This window comes from Euleptes europaea, chromosome 4 (genome assembly GCF_029931775.1).
Source record: "Euleptes europaea isolate rEulEur1 chromosome 4, rEulEur1.hap1, whole genome shotgun sequence".
Lineage (NCBI taxonomy): Eukaryota > Metazoa > Chordata > Lepidosauria > Squamata > Sphaerodactylidae > Euleptes > Euleptes europaea.
Window position 1 is genome coordinate 105,249,891 of NC_079315.1, and position 20,162 is coordinate 105,270,052.

Below are 20,162 nucleotides of genomic sequence, written 5' to 3' on the forward strand. Positions count from 1 at the left end.
AATTGTAAGCCAGTTTGAGAAAATCAGGGTATAATCAGGGTATAAACACCAACTCCTCCTCCTCCTCCTTCTTCTGCTGCTGCTGCATGGTTGGATCCCATGGAAAAATTCTGCTACCTGAAGGGAGGGCAATTTCTTAAAATCCCCTCCTCCCACAGCATACCTCCAAGTGTTTCCACATGCTATCCATGGAGGGAGGGGGGTCTCCTGTTCCCCAGAAGCATCATTTCAGGGATCATCTTGGGCTGCAATTGGGGGAGGAGGGATGAGGAAGTCCTGTTCCACTGGCAGAAATCCCTTCCATTAGCAAAGACGTAGTGCAGGATTCAGTCAGGAGATCTAATAGTGTTATTTCCATAGATTTTGTCCGAAATCTTGTGCTTTCTCAAAGAAATTAGGCTGATTTTTAAATAGTTACAGTGGCAGTTAAAAGTATATTATAATGAAAAAAATGGTAATGTAATCTAGCCACCTACGCTGAGATAGAAACTTTTATTCCTGAAGTTATATTCATCCAGGTGTTAGTTAAAAGCAGTGATGATCCCAGCTGTTCCTCACAAACAGGTGTTTCTTTTCCTAATACTGAACTAATACGTAAGTTTTAACCAATACGTGCTACATATTTTTTTAAAAAAACAACTGTTATTAAACTGTTATTTTTTAAAACAGTTCTTCCTACAAGTCTGAAAATAGCCCCAGGTTTGCAAAAAAACCAGGGCAACAAATCACACCCCAAAGAGCTATGGAAATGTTTTAGATAACAATAGGAGAAAGAAGAGGATACTGACCAAAAGAATGGACAGTTACAGTTACCAAAAGCATCTCTAGACAATTCCTTAGTATCTTGGATGGCAATCCAAAGAAGAGGAGCAACTTACATACTAGATATTTATTTATTTATTGTTTGTATTCCATCTTTCTATCTTTCAAGGTCCAATTCGATTTTAGAGACTGTGTATCGTAGAATGCTCACTTTTTAAATGCTACCCGTGGCAAGCAACTTACAGAAGACTCTCCAGGGTCATTTATGCATGGGAGTTGAGGTTCATTGCTGGCTGGACCCACACTTTCTAGTTGGGACCCACACTTTCCAGTTGGGAATCTCTGCACCAGCAGTCTCCAAGCTCAAATCAAGTCCCGCCTCTTTAAATTCTGCTTTGTAATTGGCTTACTTCGCAGTGCTCACTGTGGGAGAAAATTCCCCCCAAACCCAATTGCCACATAAAAAAGCATTTTAAGAACAAAAAACGGAGCAATCTGAAAGGAAAGTGTCTGCGTGGAGGAGAAATCCAAGCCTCTGTTTCTTTTGCTCAGAAAGAGCTCCCAGGAAGCATTTGAATCCCCGCCTCTTTACATGCTGCTTTGTGATTGGCTGTGAGAGAAAGCAAGCTTCTGTGTCCAGTGCTTTGCCTTCTGCATGGAGATTTCAGCCGGGCTGAGCTCAGGAGAGAGGGAAGAACTGGGTTAACAGAGGAATGGAAAGACCTCAGGGCTTTTGCCCTGGAGGCTCAGAAATGCGCTGTAAGAGTGTCAGACAAGTATGTGGGAGATCCAGGTTTGAATCCCCAGTCATGCCATGGAAGCTCGCTTGGTGACCTTGGGCCAGTCACACTCTCTCAAGCTAACATACCTCACAAGGCTGTTGTGAGATTAAAATGGAGGATCGGAGAATGGTTTAAGCCACTTTGGGTCTCCGTTTGGGAGAAAGGCGGGGTCTAAATGAATTAATTAAATAAATATCCCCAAAAACCTTGTTGGTTTCTAAGGTGCTCCTGGACTCGAATCTAGCTCATCGAGCAATAGTGTAAGAGAAATAGCTGGTAATCATCTGGCACCCAGTGAAGAGTTCCCTTATTAGGGGGAAGCGAGTTGGGGGACAATCATGGAGTGTCCAGGGAGCAGGAGAGAAACTCCCTGTGAGCAACGAGACAAGAGTCTTTAAATTGACCCTCAGAGAAGCATGAGGTACTCTGAAGAACTGGGAGGTACCAAGAAGGCCTATGATGAAGTAAATCTTCATATCCAAAGGAGTCAGGCTTTGCTTGCCAGGAGGGCTGCCGTTCAAGGATCAGGGCTGTATCCACTGGAGCCTGAGAACGTGGGAGCAGTGACACTAGTGTTCTATGAAAATAACATATAAAATGATACAGCCGTTAAACCATAAATTCAAGTTGCCAGATCACCAAGTTGTATCATGCTGTCTTCTCTCTCTCTCTCTCTTTTTTTTAATAATTTTTTTATTGTTTTCGCAATTTTTTACTGGTAGGTAACTTTTCAGCAACACATTCATTTCAAATATAAAATAAAGAAAAATTTAACAGCGTCGTTGAAAAGCATTTCATCCATTAATAAAATGATATTAAAATAAAGGACTTCCCTCTCAACTTCCTCCATCTTGCTATAAATTTATGTACTCTTTTGTATTGAGATTCTAATCCAAAAATATACATCAAACTTAATTACTAAATTAATTCTGAATTGTCTAAATCATTACAGTTGTTACATATTAATTGTTAATTTAATATATAGTAAAAATTTTTTTGAAATATATTCCTTAAGCAAAAGGATTAGATCAGTAGTAACAAAATTCACTAGTTATAATTTAATTTCTTATTTAACCCTCCGTATCTCTCTATCACCCATGAACTGCATGCTTCCTTTTAACTTTATTCTTGTTATGAGCTTTGGTTTTTCCAACACTTCTGTTATTTTTAGGATCCAGTCTTTTTTGTTCGTGTATCAAGGCCAACTTCTTTCCCTCCTCTTCGTATCATGCTGTCTTCTCAAGGTCAAATCCAGTTGATCCCTACAGAGGTTGGCCTGAGTTCTTGATGGCCCTCATTATGCTGGTGTTACTTGCACACAGTCTTATGAATCTTTATTTTATCTTCTCCAATGGTGTGAATGTTTATAAAGCCAGCTGCTTAATTAATTCCAGTTCCCCGCCCCACTAGCAGCAAATGCAAACCATGAGTCATGAATATTAAACACAGTTAACAATGTTTGTTCATGCTGGGCCTGTGAATACAACTTTTTAAAAAATTGCATATTTATGGTTATAGGATAATTAATTACAGCAGCGAAGACGCATACACATCTTTTTTTTTAGTAATGATTCTAAAATAAAAAGTGTTTGCAACTCAAAGTGGCTTTTGTAATAATGACTGTTATAGCCACCACTCTTTAGCATTCGGACATTTCTTTGGCAGGAGGGCTGGATATTGTCTATTGTGAGAAAGAAATGGGCTCTGAGAAAATATGCAAATTTTTAGCACGGGAAAATGCAGCTTCAGGTTTGGAAACAGAAGAGCAGAAAGTCTTCTGTACGACGTTCATGAATTGTGCGTATGTATGCAATGTCGCTATATTGCCTGAGATAATTTCAAACCATTAGGTTTTGGTGGTTCTTTTCTATAAAATACAGCTCTCTGCCTTATTAACATCCTTAGCAAGTAGGCAAACTGAGTATGTGTAAAGAGAATTTAAAAGATTTTTTTTCTCACTCCATTTCCCAGTCTCCACCCTTCACCTTCTCCCTTGGACCTGATGTATTTGGCCATAGGAAACTGAGGGTTGGACCCCCCCCCCCAGCTTTTCTGCTGGAAAAAGAGGTAGGATGGAGCCCCTTTTGACCACTGAAAAAGCTGTGCTGGGGATCCTGGAACAAATATGGACAAAATCCAGACAGGATGGGAACTGCAGTGAGGAAGGGAGTGGGGCTGGGGCGAGATGAAGTGAAAAAGTTGGTAGGATCCATCCCAGACTGTCGTACAGCCAATCCTTTAATGGCAGAGCTATGAATAAACAACAGACAATACTAGAGACTTAGCACTGTCATGTGACCAGTATTCAAATGAGATCACTGTAAGTCTCTTGGATGGAAAAGGGCACATTGTATAGAGGGAAGGATCCATCCCAAGCTTCTTGCCCAAGCCCAAGGACAGACCAAAAACCCCCGTTACAGAGCCAGTTCCATTTAGCCATCATTGCCAATGATGGACCTAACCGTAAAAAATCCCACCTTTCCAGATAGCTGCTGTGTTCCCCTAATATACTTTTTGGAAAGTAGGTCATCCATTTTTCCTTCTTACAGTTTTAAAATTGAGCTTTTATTTCATTCAATTATCCTAACATAAAAATATATGAATAGTGTTGCAGAATCAGGCCAGGCTCTTTGTCCCGTCCCATAGTTGTTTCCCACAGTAGCTAGGGCTGCCCCCTGTTAATTGACTTTGAACATGGAGGTTGCATTGAACTTCTAATAAGAGTCAAATTTCTCTAGCCATTTTAAGAGCCAGTGAAAGACCAGGTCTATGGAGGTTTTAAAGCAGAGGCTAGACGGCCACCTGTTAGCAATGCTGATTCTATGAACTTAGGCAGTTCATGAGAGGGAGGGCATCTTGGCCATCTTCTGGGCATGGAGTAGGGGTCACTGGGTGTGTGTGGGGGAGGTAGTTGTGAAATTCCTGCATTGGGCAGGGGGTTGGACTAGATGACCCTTGTGGTCCCTTCCAACTCTATGATTCTATGATTCTATTCTATGGTCTCTAATTAATTCCATTCACACCTGCACACCCCATTCCAACCTTTTTTCTTCTTCTTCTCTTAGGCTGAGGACACTGGGCATAAGTTTCTCCTGCTTTGATTCTTATCAGCGGGCTGAAAAGTAGCTGTCAGGAATTCTTAAATTAAATGCACACCTTGCAGCTTTTGCGAAATTAGTTAAATTAAGTGGATGCACTCTGGGGAAGAATCGAAACCTTGCCCACATTTTATATGGGAAGGGGAACAAGTTCTCATTGGCAGGAAGCAAGTGCCAAGTCTTCTTGACATGGCGACATCCAGTCCTTTGGAACTAAATGCGAAATAGCCCTTCGTTTGCTTAATGTACTAAAAACTGAAAAGAGCCAATGAGAGATGAGACAGGCACCTTAGAAAACAGCATTTAAAAGCCAGTGTAATGGGAAAACGAGAGACAAGCCTCATTATAAGTCTTCTATGAAAGTCTGGCTCCAGAAAATGCCCATGTCTCATTCAGTTCTGTCTACCACCCAGCTTTAGCTGGAAACTTGTGATCTGTTGGCAAGCGGTGCATTGGCTGGATCCAACCAGCTTCTCCACTGATTGAAAAAAGGGGGGATGGGGTTACATTTGGCCACCAAAAGGTCTGCTGGGAATCATAGACAAAAGCCACATGGGTCAGGGACAGTAATAAGGAGGGGAATTTAGCAAGATTGAGAAGAAAAACCTGGCTGGATCCCACCCTATGAGCGCAGTCCTATTTCAGAACATCCTGGACTCTCTCCATTCCAGATACTGGGAAATCCCCATATTGAGTTCATTTGACTCAGGATCCTGTTCCTTTCTTTAGAACCAGAAGAATGAAATGGCCCTCTGTATGGAGGTACAAGCAATTGCTCCCTCCCCATCTCCACACCAGAAAAATTCATGATGCCAGCTCTGGGTTGGGAAATACCCGGAGGTTTTTGGGGGTGGAGCCTGAGGAGGGCGGGGTTTAGGGAGGGGAGGGACTTCAATGGGGTATAATACCATAGAGTCCACCTTTCAAAGTGGCCATTTTCTCCAGGTGAATCGATCTCTGTTACCTGGAAATCATGAACGTACAAACCAGCAGGCAGAGTATGACTCAGGTCTTTTTACACCTGCCATATTCTAACAAGCTGGTTGGCTCTCAAGTCCAGACTTGTTTTCATTATTCCACCTGACCCCATGCCTGGGATACAGTGACAATTCCCTTAGCCAAGTGTGATGGAAACGTTATCATAATTCCTTGTAGCTGTGAAATCCAGTAAGTTCAGAATTATTTGGGCAAGTGGGCAGTTAGAAGACATCTGTTGGCCCAGCAGGAGAGTGAGGATGCAGTTAGCAGGCTCAGATACAGGAGCAGCTGGCACATTAAAACAGCCCTTCAGTGCAGGCAGTGACCCAGGGCTAAGGATTTTAGCACATTTTCATGGGATGATAGGGAATTGTTACAGAAACACAATAAGGGGTTAATGTATATTCATCTAGGGGTAGGGTTTGGGTTGGGAAATACCTGGAGATTTTGGGGGCGGAGCCTGAGGAGGGCAGGGTTTGGCGAGGGGAGGGACTTCAGTGCCATAGAGTCCAATTGCCAAAGCGGCCATTTTCTCCAGGTGAACTGATCTCTATTGGCTGGAGATCAGTTGTAATAGCGAGAGATCTCCAGCTACTACCTGGAGGTTGGCAACCCTATCTAGGGGTTATCCACTTGTGTATCAGGTAGGGTTGCCAGGTCCCTCCTAGCCACTGGCAGGGGACAGGGGATAGGGTTGCCAGCTCCAGGGGTGAAACCTGGGGAAGACAGGAACCTCAGGGGGTACAGTGCCATAGAGTCCACCCTCCTAAACATCCACTTAATCCAGGCGAACTGGTTCCTGTAGTCTGGAGATGAGCCATAATTCTGGGAGATCCCCAGGCCCCACCTGGAGGGGTGTTATATTTTGTACAAATGGCCAAATTAACTAATAGTCTACATGGATATGATGCAGAAGACTTCAAAAGAGACTGGCATAAGGCCTTTGTGCCCTGGGCTGACACAGCAAAGACTGATTTTATGAAGATTGTGGAAGAGCTGTAAATGAAATCAAGATATTGTATTAAAGAAAATTCAATTATATAGCGGATGATATAAAGCTAAGAGGTGCTTCTCCGGAAGTCACAATAGGGGGTGGGTAGACACATAGCACAAAGGGGGGGTAGGGGACTTTTTATTTTTTTATTTTTTTTCTAATCTCAATTGTATAATCTTTCTTTTCTGTAACTTTCTGTTATTGTTTAAAATGTTTTGTTTTCTGTTTAATAAAAATTACAATAAAAATTATAAAAAATAAATAAAAAAAGAGGCTGGCATCCCTAATATCAGGCCTGTCTAGTGAAAGCCGCAGCCAATGTTACTAAAACCAATCCCTTTCCCTCAAGTCTGAAGGCTTTATCTATCCCTCCTCCATTTTTTCATCCCAGTAACCACCACCCTGTGAGGCTGAGAGAATGACTGGCCCGAGGTCACCCAGCAAGCTTCCATGACTGACTGTGGATTTGATTCCAGGTCTCTCAGATGCTGGTCCAGAATTCTAACCACAACCAGATTATGCAAACTGGCTCCTGACTCTCATATTTTTTCTCCTGGATCTTTATTGCCAAGGGATGCCAGCCTCCAGGTGGGACCTCGGGATCCCCTGGAATTACAGCTAATCTCCAGACTACAGAGATCAATCCCCCTGGAGAAAATGGATGCTCTGGAGGGTGGACTCTATGGCATTGTGTGCCCCACTGAGGTCCACGTCCTTCCCAGGTGCCACCCCCCAAATCTCTTGAAGTTTCCGAACTTGGAGCTGGCAATCCTACCCCACATCCCCCACCAGTAGCCAGGGGGGACCTGGCAACCCTATTATTGCCTGCTCTGTCCAAAATATCCCTAACCATACTTGAAGTGCTTTTTCAGCGTTGGTGTAGTGGTTAAGAGTGGTGGTTTGGAGCGGTGGACTCTGATCTGGAGAACTGGGTTTGATTCCCCACTCCTCCACATGAGTGGTGGGCACTAATCTGGTGAACTGGATTTGTTTCCCCACTCCTCCACATGAAGCCACTGGGTGACCTTGGGCTCTCTCAGCCCCACCTACTTCAGGGTGTCTGTTGTAGAGAGGGAAAAGGAAGGTGATTGTAAGCTGGTTTGAGTCTCCCTTAAGTGGCAGAGAAAGTTGGCATAAAAAACCAACTCTTCTTTCTTTCTTTCTTTCTTTCTTTCTTTCTTTCTTTCTTTCTTTCTTTCTTTCTTTCTTTCTTTCTTTCTTTCTTTCTTCCTTCCTTCCTTCCTTCCTTCCTTCCTTCCTTCCTTCCTTCCTTCCTTCCTTCCTTCCTTCCTTCCTTCCCCCAGCCACTCCCAATAAGAGATAAGGGCAAAGGTGAGGTCCTTCAAGCAGGTGGTAGGTCCCAAATGTCCAAGGATCCTGTCCACATCCTCAGACTGAATACACTGAAAAGGTTACCAATCTCAAACACCTGGTCAAGTCAGCACCCTGACACCATCCTACTCTATTACTGATAATATAGAGTCCAAGTTGGTATGGAGGCGAGAGATTTTATCTGCAAAGTGCTGAGCAAAATGGTCACAGTGGATTACCAAGCAGTCCACGTTCCCCTGCAAGCCAGATCCCAACAGGTCTCTGACCACCTGGAACAGCTCCAGTGGCTTGCATTGTGCAGATGCAGCAGTGGCAGAAACGTATTGTTTCTTTGCTTCCACCACCCCCACCAGGTGCACAGTTTGAAGGTCCTTTAGTAAAAAATGGTGGGCTTCCCTTTTGATTTGTATTTATTTCTCAACTCCTTTCCCACAGGATGGCTGACCCACTAGGCTTTCCAGGTTGCTTTAGAACTATTCTGTTCAGTCTCTTTCTATCAGACTACTCAAGATAAGCATCTTGGAGAAGAGAACATTTAATGGTCACAGTGGGATATCGGTACACTCTAATAATTCTCCCACAGCACTGCAGTCCTCAGAACTATGCGCTCCGTACCGGCACTTTTAACACAAGGAAGCTCTTCAAAATCCCCTTGAATTACTCCCCACTGACAGCCCTATGTTCAGGATACACAGTAGGGCTAAAGAAGAAAAAACACCCAAGAGGAATTCCATTATAATTCTATTTTTTACCAGAATGCCCCAGTTCTCATTCAACAGCAGAACAGCTGTGTAAACAGCAACATGGTTTTCAGAGCGCACTTCGCATTTATCCAGAGGGTTTTCTTTTATGCGCTCTGGGTATCCTGTATGTGAATACATCCCAGGCAGATTTAGGAAACAAATTTAACATGTTTGTGTGTGAGCGTGAACCACCAAAAAAACAAATCAGTGGGTTTTAGATCAAATCAAGCCTGAACTGACCCTAGAAGCTAAAATGACTAAACTGAGGCTATCGTACTTTGGACATATTATGAGAAAATAGTCACTGGAAAAGACAATCATGCTAGGAAAAGTTGAGAGCAGCAGGAAAACAGGAAGACCCAACATGAGATGGATGGACTCAATAAAGGAAGCCACGGCCCTCCATTTGCAAGATCTGAGCAAGGCTGTTAAGGATAGGACACTTTGGAAGACATTATTGATTCATAGGGTCACCATGAGTCGGAAACAACTTACATAAGGCCCTGCTGGATCAGACCAAGGCCCATCAAGTCCAGCAGTCTGTTCACACAGTGGCCAACCAGGTGCCTCTAGGAAGCCCACAAACAAGATGACTGCAGCAGCACCATCCTGGCTGTGTTCCACAGCACCTAATACAGGCATGCTCCTCTGATACTAGAGGGAATAGGTATGCAGCATGACCAGTATCCATTCTAACTAACAGCCATGAATACCCCTTTCCTCCATGAACATGTCCACTCCCCTCTTAAAGCCCTCCAAGCTGGCAGCCATCACCACATCCTGGGGCAGGGAATCCCACAATTTAACTATGCGTTGTGTTACCCAAATTGCTCTTTAAATGGGGAAATTAGCAATCGGAAACTATGTATTTATAAAGCGGGATCTTAACCAACTATACCAGAGCCCATTAACTATGACCTTAAGAATAAAGACAGACAAGGGATTTCCGAATTAAAAGAGTTTATGTTATTTCAAGCATTCAGTGGTGCAACACAAACATACACAGTATCTAAGAATTCAAAAGGGAGTAGAATACAGACAGATGCCCATTTGGCAGGGATCGTTGGTGGGGTAATATTTACCGTTCTTGAAGAGGAGATGCCAAGTTCCCGTAGACTAAGTTAGTAGAAAATAAGAGCAAAGGCGGGGGCAAGGGGTTCCCGTAGACTTGGCCAGCAAGGTGGGAGGGAGCGTGGTCAAGCTGCGCAAAAACCAGACCAACAGAGTAACGGCGAGTATGCCAGAAAAGACCTAAGGTAACATTATGGGCTGGGGTCACCCCAGATATACTGTTTTTCTGGGGGCGGGGTGATGGGATTACCCCTCCTAGGTTCCCAGGTGACAAAAAGGTGGACAAAAGGATTAATCTTCGGCTGCCGGGGTGGGGTAGTGAGAATTTGGAAATCTATTCTGATTCCAATGGCTTGCACAACCCGGGAGGAACCGGGAGATCTTTGCTGAAGTGATTAAAGTTCTTAGACAAAAGGCGCAATCTCTGCTAACGTCTGGGGATCGCTACTGCATAGCTGGAGGAATGACATCGCTGAGATCAGGATCGCTGCTGATTGCCCATTAAGCTGCTGATGTTTCAATGGGAGAGGGAAGTGTTGGCACTGACTACGTGACTATCTGCTTTCCACGACATGGCTGCAGCTGGAACAGAGTTTGCACAGGAACATGGAGTCTCTCAGGTTCACTGGAGGTTGCCCTTGCTTCTGCTTCCTGGCTGCCAGCTGCACGGATCGCACAGGAGAGACCGTGTCAGTTTCAACGGAGCGCACTGCGGCAATCCCAGTAGCGTTTGGGGCGCGCGCGCGGCTGGAACAGTAGTTGTGTGCCTGCATATTGGGTTGCCATGTCCAGTCCGGGAGTCTAGGCGGCCCGTATGCTGTGTGAAAAAATACTTCCTTTTATCTGTTTTGAATCCCTCACCCTCCAGTTTCAGCAGATGACCCCGCGTTCTAGTATTATTGGAGAGGGAGAAAAACTTCTCCCTGTCCACTCTCTCCAAACCAGACTTGATGGCACTTAACACACACACACACACACACACACACACGTGAGCGCTTGCCTATGGAACAAATATAATACAGGCAAATTCCCAAGCTTTGGTAGACTCTTTGGTGCCATCTCTGATGACTTTGGTAGTCTCTTGGTGGTTAAAAATCTGCTACATGTATATATTTCTTTAGAAATTACCAGATGTCACAGTTATGTAACAAGCCGGCAAATTACTATCAGGCATTTCTCAATAACACTTGTGGTTTATACAGTCCGATAAATTTCTGCAGAATGGCTGAGACGTCAGATGAAATTGCTTAAAGGCCCATTCCTACGTTATCGTGTGTGTGTGTGTGTGTGTGTGTGTGTGTGTGTGTGTGTGTGTGTTGGGAGCTGGGGGTTGGAAGTAAGCCAGGATGACATTTGGGTGTTGTGGGGGGAAGATTCATCACAAGAAAGGCTACCATTGGATATTCTTGAAATTCAATAGCTAAAAAGTAGGTGAGTTTTCTTTTGGTTGTCTTTTATTACAGCACAACTTTTGAGGTTGCACTGATTTGAGATACAAGTATTCCTGAGGAGTAACCCAAATGGTATGAAACAGAGGAGGAAGAGGCTTCTCTACCTAAATGGAATCCCACTCAGTGGGGGAGAGAGAGAGAGAATCAGACAGACAGACAGACAGACAGACAGGATAGTTCCCATATCACCTCAGTAGGGGCTAAATACTACATCAGCATCAGCTTTTCCTCAATTCTGAGGCGACACATGGATTAACCAGGAGGCAAATTTGCACACCAGAATGGAAATTCCAAAACATAGAATCATAGAGTTGGAAGGGACCACCAGGGTCATCTAGTCCAACCCCCTGCACAATGCAGGAAACTCACAACTACCTTTCCCCCACACCCTCAGTGACCAGAAGATGGCCAAGATGCCCTCCCTAAGGTAACAGAATCAGCATTGCTGACAGATGGCCATGATCTAACCTCTTCTTAAAAACCTCCATGGAAGGAGAGCTCACCACCTCCCGAGGAAGCCTGTTCCACCGAGGAACCACTCTGACTGTTAGAAAGTTCTTCCTAATGTTTAGATGGAAACTCTTTTGATGTAATTTCAACCCGTTGGTTCTGGTCCGACCTTCTTGGGCAACAGAAAACAACTCGGCACCATCCTCTATATGACAGCCCTTCAAGTACTTGAAGATGGTTATCATATCCCCTCTCAGTCTTCTCCTCCTCATGCTAAACATACCCATTTATTTATTTACTTCAGTTTTACCCTACTTTTCTTTCAAACGGGGACCCCAAGTGGCTTACATGGTTCTCCTGTCCTCTATTTTATCCTCACAGAAATCCCGTGAGTTAGGTTAGGGTGAGGGTATGTGACTGGCCAAGGCCATGGGCTACATAGACCGCAGTACCATTTTATAATGTCAGCACTGATAGGCTGAAGGGAAGATAGCACTGTGGTAAAGGAAACTGCTTTTAGGATTGGTGGGCTGGGGCAAGTAACGTTCCTTGCCATGTTCCGGCATCTTCTCCATAGAAAGTGTGTTCATTTAGCATTGATCGCTGATTCTGTGGCCTGTGTCTTGTTGTAACCGGATAATCTCCAACCCAGTTCTTTGCAAGCAGGGATAATGATACTTTTAGAAGGGCATCCAAACCCCTGTATTGTGGTATGTTCACCCTTCACTAATTTTTACAGAGATGCAATTATGCCAGAACACTCCATCGAAGCCAATCTTTTCTCGCACTCGTACAACTGTCTTCTCTCTTCCTCTTTGTTTGCAGTCATGGAAATGAGTCAAGTATCCCTGAAATGAATGTGCAGTGGCTTTGGATAGTCAAAGACATTTGTTGCCCAATTCTTTATTGTTTCCTAGCTAAATCAACACTTTGATGTGGAATTTGCCTTCCTTCCGGTCCTGGACTGGGTTCCGGTGAAGCTCACAGATTCGCTGGGAACTAGAAGGAGACTGTAGATGTTTAAAAACTTTGAAAATCTATAGCCAGATCCTTTCATATGTAATTGTTTCGTTAACAAACTTGGAGGCTCAGAGCTGATAAAGCTTAGCAGTGAGGTGTGATACAGGAAATCCCTGTCAGTTCAAATCATGCCCCAGGCATTTATCAACTGACTGGCTTTAGGCAAAGTACTAGAGAGCCAGCGTGGTATGGTGGTTAAGAGCGGTGGTTTGGAACGGTGGATGCTGATCTGGAGAACCGGGTTTGATTCCCCACTCCTCCACATGAGCGGCGGAGGCTAATCTGGTGAACTGGATTTGTTTCCCCACTCCTCCACATGAAGCCAACTGGGTGACCTTGGGCCAGTCACACACTCTCAGCCCCACCCACCTCACAGGGTGTATGTTGTAGGGAAGGGAAGGTGATTGTAAACTGGTTTGATTCTGCCTTAAGTGGTAGAGAAAGTCGGCATATAAAAACCAATTCTTCTTCTTCTTCTTCTCCTCCTCCTCTCAGTCTTCCCCCCCACATCCCAGCAACATGGAGATATTAAAACTGGTACACCTTGTCAGGCTGTTGTATATTCCTAAATCCTTTAGCCTTTTTCAGAGACAAGGCTCTACAAGGAGAGTCTGAGGGACTTGAGAATGTTTAGTCTGCAGAAGAGGTGGTTGAGGGCGACATGATTGCTCTCTTTAAGTATTTGAAGGGCTGCGAGGAGGGCAGGGAGCTGTTACTGCTGGCAGCAGAAGATAGGACTCGCAATAATGGGTTCAAATTACGGGCAAAAAGGTACCAGCTGGATATTAGGAAAAACTTTGTTTGCAGTAAGAGTTGTTCAGCAGTGGAATGGGTTGCCTAGGGAGGTGGTGCGCTCCCCCTCACTGGCAGTCTTCAAGCAGCAGTTGGACAAACACTTGTCAGGGATGCTTTAGGCTAATCCTGCGTCGAGCAGCAGGGTTGGACTAGATAGCCTTTCTGACCCCTTTCAACTCTATGATTCTGTGATTCTATATTATTGATTTAATATACATTAAATACTTGGAAAGCTGCATTATACCACAGCAGACCGTTGTCCATCTAGCTTAGTACTGTCTGCTCTGACTGGCAGTGGCTTTCTAAGTGAGGCAGATAAAGGTCGTTCTCAATACCTGTATCCTGAGGTCCCTTCTACATGCAAAGTGCATACAATAACCAATGACCAGTCTCAGATGTTCAATTCTTGAGCAAGGTGACTGAACAGATGGTGGCTGGACAACTTCAAGCTTTCCTGGATGAGGTGAATTATTTAGATCCTTTCCAATCTGGTTTTAGTCCTGGCTATGGGACTGAAACAGCCTTAGCTGCCCTGGTGGGTGACCTGCACCCAGAGATGGACAGAAGGCATACGACTCTGTTGATTCTCCTGGACCTCTGGGCAACTTTAAATACCATCAGTCATGGTATACTTCTGGACAGGCTGGGATTGGGAGGCATTATTTTGCGGTGGTTCTGGCCCTACCTATCAGATAGGTTTCAGAAGGTGGTGCTGGGGAAATGCTGCTCAGCCCCTTGGCCTTTGGCCTGTGGAGTCCTTCAGGGTACCATCTTGTCCCATATGTTCTTTAATATCTACATGAAACCACTGGGTGAGGCTGTAGAAACTGAGAAGGCTGTATAAAAACTGAACCAGGGTCTGGAGTAAGGTTGCCAACCTCCAGGTGGTGGCTGGAGATCTCACGCTATTACAACTGATCTCCAGCCGATATAAATCAGTTCACCTGGAGAAAATGGCCGCTTTGGCAATTGGACTCAATGCCATAGAGTCAGATTGCAAAAGCAGCCATTTTATCCAAGTGAACTAATCTCTATCGTCTGGAGATTAGTTATAATAGTGGGAGATCTTCAGCTAGGACCTGGAGGTTGGCAACTCTATTCCAAGCAGCCAGATGACCCACTGGTTTCTCCTGAGGGTTGCCAACCTCCAGATGGTGGCTGGAAATCTCCTATTACAACTAATATCCAGGCAACAGAGATCAGTTCCCCTTGAGAAAATGGCTGTTTTGGCAATTGGACTCTATCGCATCGAAGTCCCTCCCCTCTCTAAACCCTGCCCTTCTCAGGCTCCACCCCCAAAATCTCCAGGTATTTCCCAGCCTGGAGCTGGCAACGCTATTTCTCCTGCCCTGATAAGGCTTTAAAAGAGGCCTTGGCTTGAATAACAGTCAGCTTTGAATGTCTGCTTGACCTGGCTCCTATGTAGAGGAGAAACTGCCCTGTGGCTTTGCTTGCCACCCACCTTTGGGTGCTGGATTCTACTCATGACTCAGCCCTGGGTATGTTGTGCCTCCAGTTTCCCATCTCCCAGGTCCCTAAGCTGTCAGTGTCTTAGCATTAGGACAGCATGGTATGTGGAAAGCAAATTTGAGCCCTGTTCGCTAATTCGTTTGTATCCAAATGAATTTGTGAACAGGGCTCAAATTTGCTTAATGTGTATACATTTCTGCTTTATGTAAATGGATGGAGATTGGAGCAGGGCCAGCCGGTGAAGCCTTGAATGGTTTCCTCCATGCGTTCATTTATCCACTTCTCTTGTTTATATTTGCTTGCTGTTAGCTCTCTGGCACATATTTTTTAAAAATATATAGTTTTAAAAAGCTAGGCTGCTCTAAGGATGTGCACTCCATGGATCTGATGACTCACCAAAACGGATGCTGAAATAAATTTTATTAGTCCTTAAAGTGTCAGTGGGAGGGAAGGTGGCATGGTATAGCCCGATCTCATCAGATCTCAGAAGCTAAGTAGGGTGGGTACTTGGAAGGGGGTCCACCAAGGAAGACTTTATAGAGGAAGACTCTGCAGAGGAAGGCAGTTCATGATTGGGAGGGCATCTTGGCCATCTTCTGGGCATGGAGTAGGAGTCACTGGGTGTGTGTGGGGGAGGTAGTTATGAATTTCCTGCATTGTGCAGGGGGTTAGACTAGATGACCCTTCCAGCTCGATGATTCTGTGAAACCACCTCTGCTTCTCACGTGCCTTGAACGCTCTTTGCTGGGGTTGCCATAAGTAGGCTGCAACTTGACATCCCTTTCCACATGCACACAGGGTGTCAATGGACTCTTCTTTGATTTTGGAGAGGTAAGTTTATGATGGGGGGGGATATGTAATAAATAACAAAATGCCGAGCCACAGCCTCAAACAAAAAAATCAAAAGATTTCAGTTCTCTTTGATTCGGTGTAAGAATTTACCCATCTCCTTAGCATGTGCTTGTGTGAAAGGGAGAAATGAGAGCAAGGTTGTGTGTGTGTGTGCGTGTGTGTGTGTGTGTGTGTGTGTGTGAATATATTAATAGTTGCCATGGCACCCATTGTTGCCATAGCAATAGTAAACAAATTAGTTATGTGGTTGAAGCTTCTGTTTGGTAGGAGAATTGCCCTATGGGCAATTCCTGTCATTAGCGAGGAGTAAAGGAAGCTTTCAAAAAACGAAGCCGGCTCTCCCGTCCAAAACAAGACACATAAAAGGGCGTAGAGCCTTTGAGAGGCCTATTCAGGCTGTCAGGACTGCTGGAATCCAACCAAGTGCAACAGGAGGGCCCTAGTTCTCATGAAAATATTCGACATTCCAGGTGGTTTAAAGCCAAAGCTGCTACACTGCATTTTATTTTTGGAAACGAGTAATTATCCAAAACGATTGCTTATGCATGAGACCTGGTTGAGATGAGGTGCAGTTCAGAATGGGAATGTACTCACTGGGAGATAGGTTGTGCAGAGAAATGGTCCTGTCGCTAGCTCTTGGCCTAACCACCCTCACAAGGTTGTTGTGAAAATACAATGAAGAAGAAGAAGAAGAAGAGTTGGTTTTTACATGCCGATTTTCTCTACCACTTATAAAACTGGCTTACAATCACCTTCCCTTCCCCTCCCCACAACAGACACCCTGTGAGGTAGGTGGGGCGGAGAGAGTATGACTAGCCCAAGGTCACCCAGCTGGCTTCATGTGTAGGAGTGGGGAAACAAATCCAGTACACCAGAATAGTGGCTGCTGCTCATGTGGAGGAGTGGGGAATCGAACCCGGTTCTCCAGATCAGAGTCCACCACTCCAAACCACTGCTCTTAACCACTACACTATTCTGGCTCCCAATGGAGACATATCTATGTATATTGCCCTGAGTTTTTTAGAATAGAAAGATTAGTGGTATTTCCCGGATAACTCCAGCCCCCACCAGGAGTTTGGCAACCCTGGTTTTTAAAGGTCAGTACCAGTGCCTTGAATTGGGACTGGAAGCAAATTGGGAGCCAGTGTAGATGGAAGAAGACTGGAGTGATATAGTCCCTACAACCCACTCCAGTCCATGTTCTGGCTGTAGCATTCTGTACCAACTAGACCTTCTGGACAATCTTCAAGGCCAGCCCCACGTAGAGCACACTGCAGTAACCTAATCTACATGGTACCAGGGAGCGGCCCACAGTGGCAAGATCATTCCTGCCTAGGAAAGGCCGCACCTGGCTCACCAGCTGAAGCTGGTGAAAGACCCCCCTGTCCTCTGTTGCCACCTGTTTATCCAACAAGAAGCCCATGAACCTGCTATGAACCTGCTTCTTTGGGGGGAGTGCAACCCCATCTTGCCCCCATTCTCCCCCAGCTCTCCAAAATGCACCTGGGGAATTGCCCTCCTGAATGATGTAAAAGGGAATCAGAGGTTTGCTGTGGGAGGGGGGAATTGGTGAAAATCTGGGACGAATGTTCAGTAATGCCTATATCTCTTTCTAGTTTTTTTGGAACACGTCACGTCCCTTTGCCTTTGCATGTTGCAACAGAAGTTGGAACACAGTCATGTACTCACCTCATTGAATTTTCATTTATTTTTCACTCCTCCCTTTGTTGTTGTTTCATCATGCAGATCTGCAGGCTATCTGCTTCACTGGCTGAATGCCTACATGGGGTTCGTTGTACGTATCTTGAGCTGCCGCAAGGGAATTCCATAGTAAGTGCATCGCCCCACCACACAACTGCTTGTTCTACAAGGCCCTGGATGGTTGCCAATGAGGCTGCCAATCCCTGGAAACTCTGGGACCTGGAGAAATACTACAGAACACTACCAGATATTTATGTAAGCAACCAACAATGACATCTGAAAGATCTTCCATAAGGGCAGGGTAGTGTCAGATTTTATTTATTTAAATTAAATGTAAATGATCCTTCCTCAACGGAGACCCAAAACAACTTACATCATTCTCCCCTTGAACACATGAACACATGGAGCTGCCTTATACTGATCAGACCCTTGGTCCAGCAAAGTCAGTATTGTCTACTCAGACTGGCAGCGGCTCTCCATGGTGTCAGGCAGAGGTTCTACTACCAGAGTGCTTTTCTCCAAGGCCAGATTAAATGCACTGCCATTGGGGAAGTTAGCAGGCAGATTTTCAGGGGTCCCCTTTTCCGAGTGACTTTGTGATTGAGGATCAGGGAGTTTGGACACTGTTTGGCATTGTTTTGTAGATTGTAAAAAGCATGATTTCGCCAGAAACAAATGGATCACAATACACATTCAGAGGTGGGGACCTGCCCTAAAGCAAGATATAGTTGCAAAGTTATTGGCTGATACTGATCCAAATGTAACCCTAGTCGTGGCAAAATTTTAATCTATGGTTTTTAATGATACCTCATTTTAACTGTACTGTTTAGATATTATATTTTTGTATGTTTGGTTATTTATGTATTATGGAATGTACTGATTTTGTTTTGCTCATGACCTGTTGGTCCACAAGCAAAAATAATGGTATAAAAGGTTCTACTACCTGGTCCTTACTGGAGATGTCAGGGATTGAATCTGGGACCTTCTGCATTTAATCCTCAGAACCACCACTTGCAAGGTAGGTTAGGCTGAGAGAGAGTGACTGGCCCAAGGTCACCCAGCCCAGGAAGCTTTCATGGCATAGTGGGGGATTGAATCTGGGTATCCAAGATCTTAGTCCTACCCTCTAACCACCATGTTTATAACTGTCAAACATCTGTTATTTGAGGATGGAACATACCACTGAAACTGTCTGTTGCCTCTGAATGGCACACCCCTGGCCAGCAATAATGAACCCTGCCTGGATCCTGGACTGGGGTTTCATCCTGGAGAAATGCATGCCCAGTGCATGTTTTTATGCATGTTTTTAGGGTCCATATCTTCATGCCAGTGTTAATTTATCACTCATTGGTTCCAATGGATCATACTTCCAAGAATCAGCAATTTTTACTACCAATGACTGCATACAATTGTTGACTGCCATTTCTGACTACAATATGCTTAAAGGCTACAGTATGCTTAGGGGCTGTGGCTCAGTGGTAGAGCATCTGCTTCGCATGCAGAAGGTCCCAGGTTCAATCCCCCGCATCTCCAGTGAAAGGGACTAGGCAGGCAGGTGATGTGAAAGACCCCTGCCTGAGACCCTGGAGAGCTGCTGCTGGTCAGAGTAGACAATACTGATTTTGATGGACCAAGGATCTGAGTCAGTATAAGGCAGCTTCATGTGTTCATGTGTGTTCATCTTAAGCAATTATCCACATGTCATTTTTCTTTCTTTCTAGGAAAACAGGTGCCTTTCTTCCAAGTCATAAACTGTTATTCTTTTTCCAGAAGTCATTCCCCCCTTTGGTATTGCTGGTTAAAATTCTTTCCTTTGGTTGCTGTCTTCATTGCTTTTGATATGCTTTATGTCTGATAGTTGCCACAGGTAATTTTGAAGCGCACACGCGACAGCACTGAAGATATGCTCATGTAGTCCAATTCTGTCTTTTCTTTTCTTTTGTGTCTTTATAAATATATGACACAAAACATACAACAGGCAAAAAACATTCCATGAATTATTTATTTGTTGATTTACCAAAATATTTATATCCCCCTTTTTGACTGGAATGACCCACAAAGCACCTTACAAAACCAAACTGAAACAATGAATGGCAGTTATAACCAGAAATAACAAAATCCCAGCAGAGAAATAAGCAAAGTTAACCAGTCTGATAAAATAGCATGTAAAAGTAAAACCTCCACCTACCTCACAAGGTGTCTGTTGTGAGGAGGGAAGACGATTGTAAGCCACTTTAAGACTCCTTAAAGGTAGAAAAAAGCAGTATTAAACCAACACTACTACTTCTTCAACCTTAAGGTGTCTCAAAGAGGCTGACAATCAACATTCCCCTCCACTCCCCACAACAGGCACCTTGTGAGGCAGGCAGGGCTGAGAGAGTTCTGAGAGAACTGTGACTGGCCCAAGGTCACCCAGCAGGCTTCATGTGGAGGAGTGGGGAATCAAACTCAGTTCTCCAGATTAGAGTCTGCCACTCTTAACCACTATACCACACGTGACTCTTAAATGCCATGAAGGCAATGCAAAGTGAGTTCCCCTGGGGTGTGTGAGTTCCATGATCCTGGCGCCACTGTTGAAAATACACAATTCCATGTGGCCACCCATCAAACTTCTGATGGTTAAAGGCACATGGGGAAGACCCTCTGAGAAAGATCTTAACATG

At 44.6% G+C, this 20,162-nt stretch overlaps 1 non-coding gene across 1 annotated transcript; it reads left to right on the forward strand.

The window, feature by feature from the left end:
- Positions 1–18,960: 18,960 nt before the first annotated feature.
- On the forward strand, positions 18,961–19,032 carry TRNAA-CGC (transfer RNA alanine (anticodon CGC)). Its single transcript has one exon. It is a non-coding gene; the product is annotated as a tRNA-Ala (tRNA).
- The last annotated feature ends 1,130 nt before the right edge of the window (positions 19,033–20,162 follow it).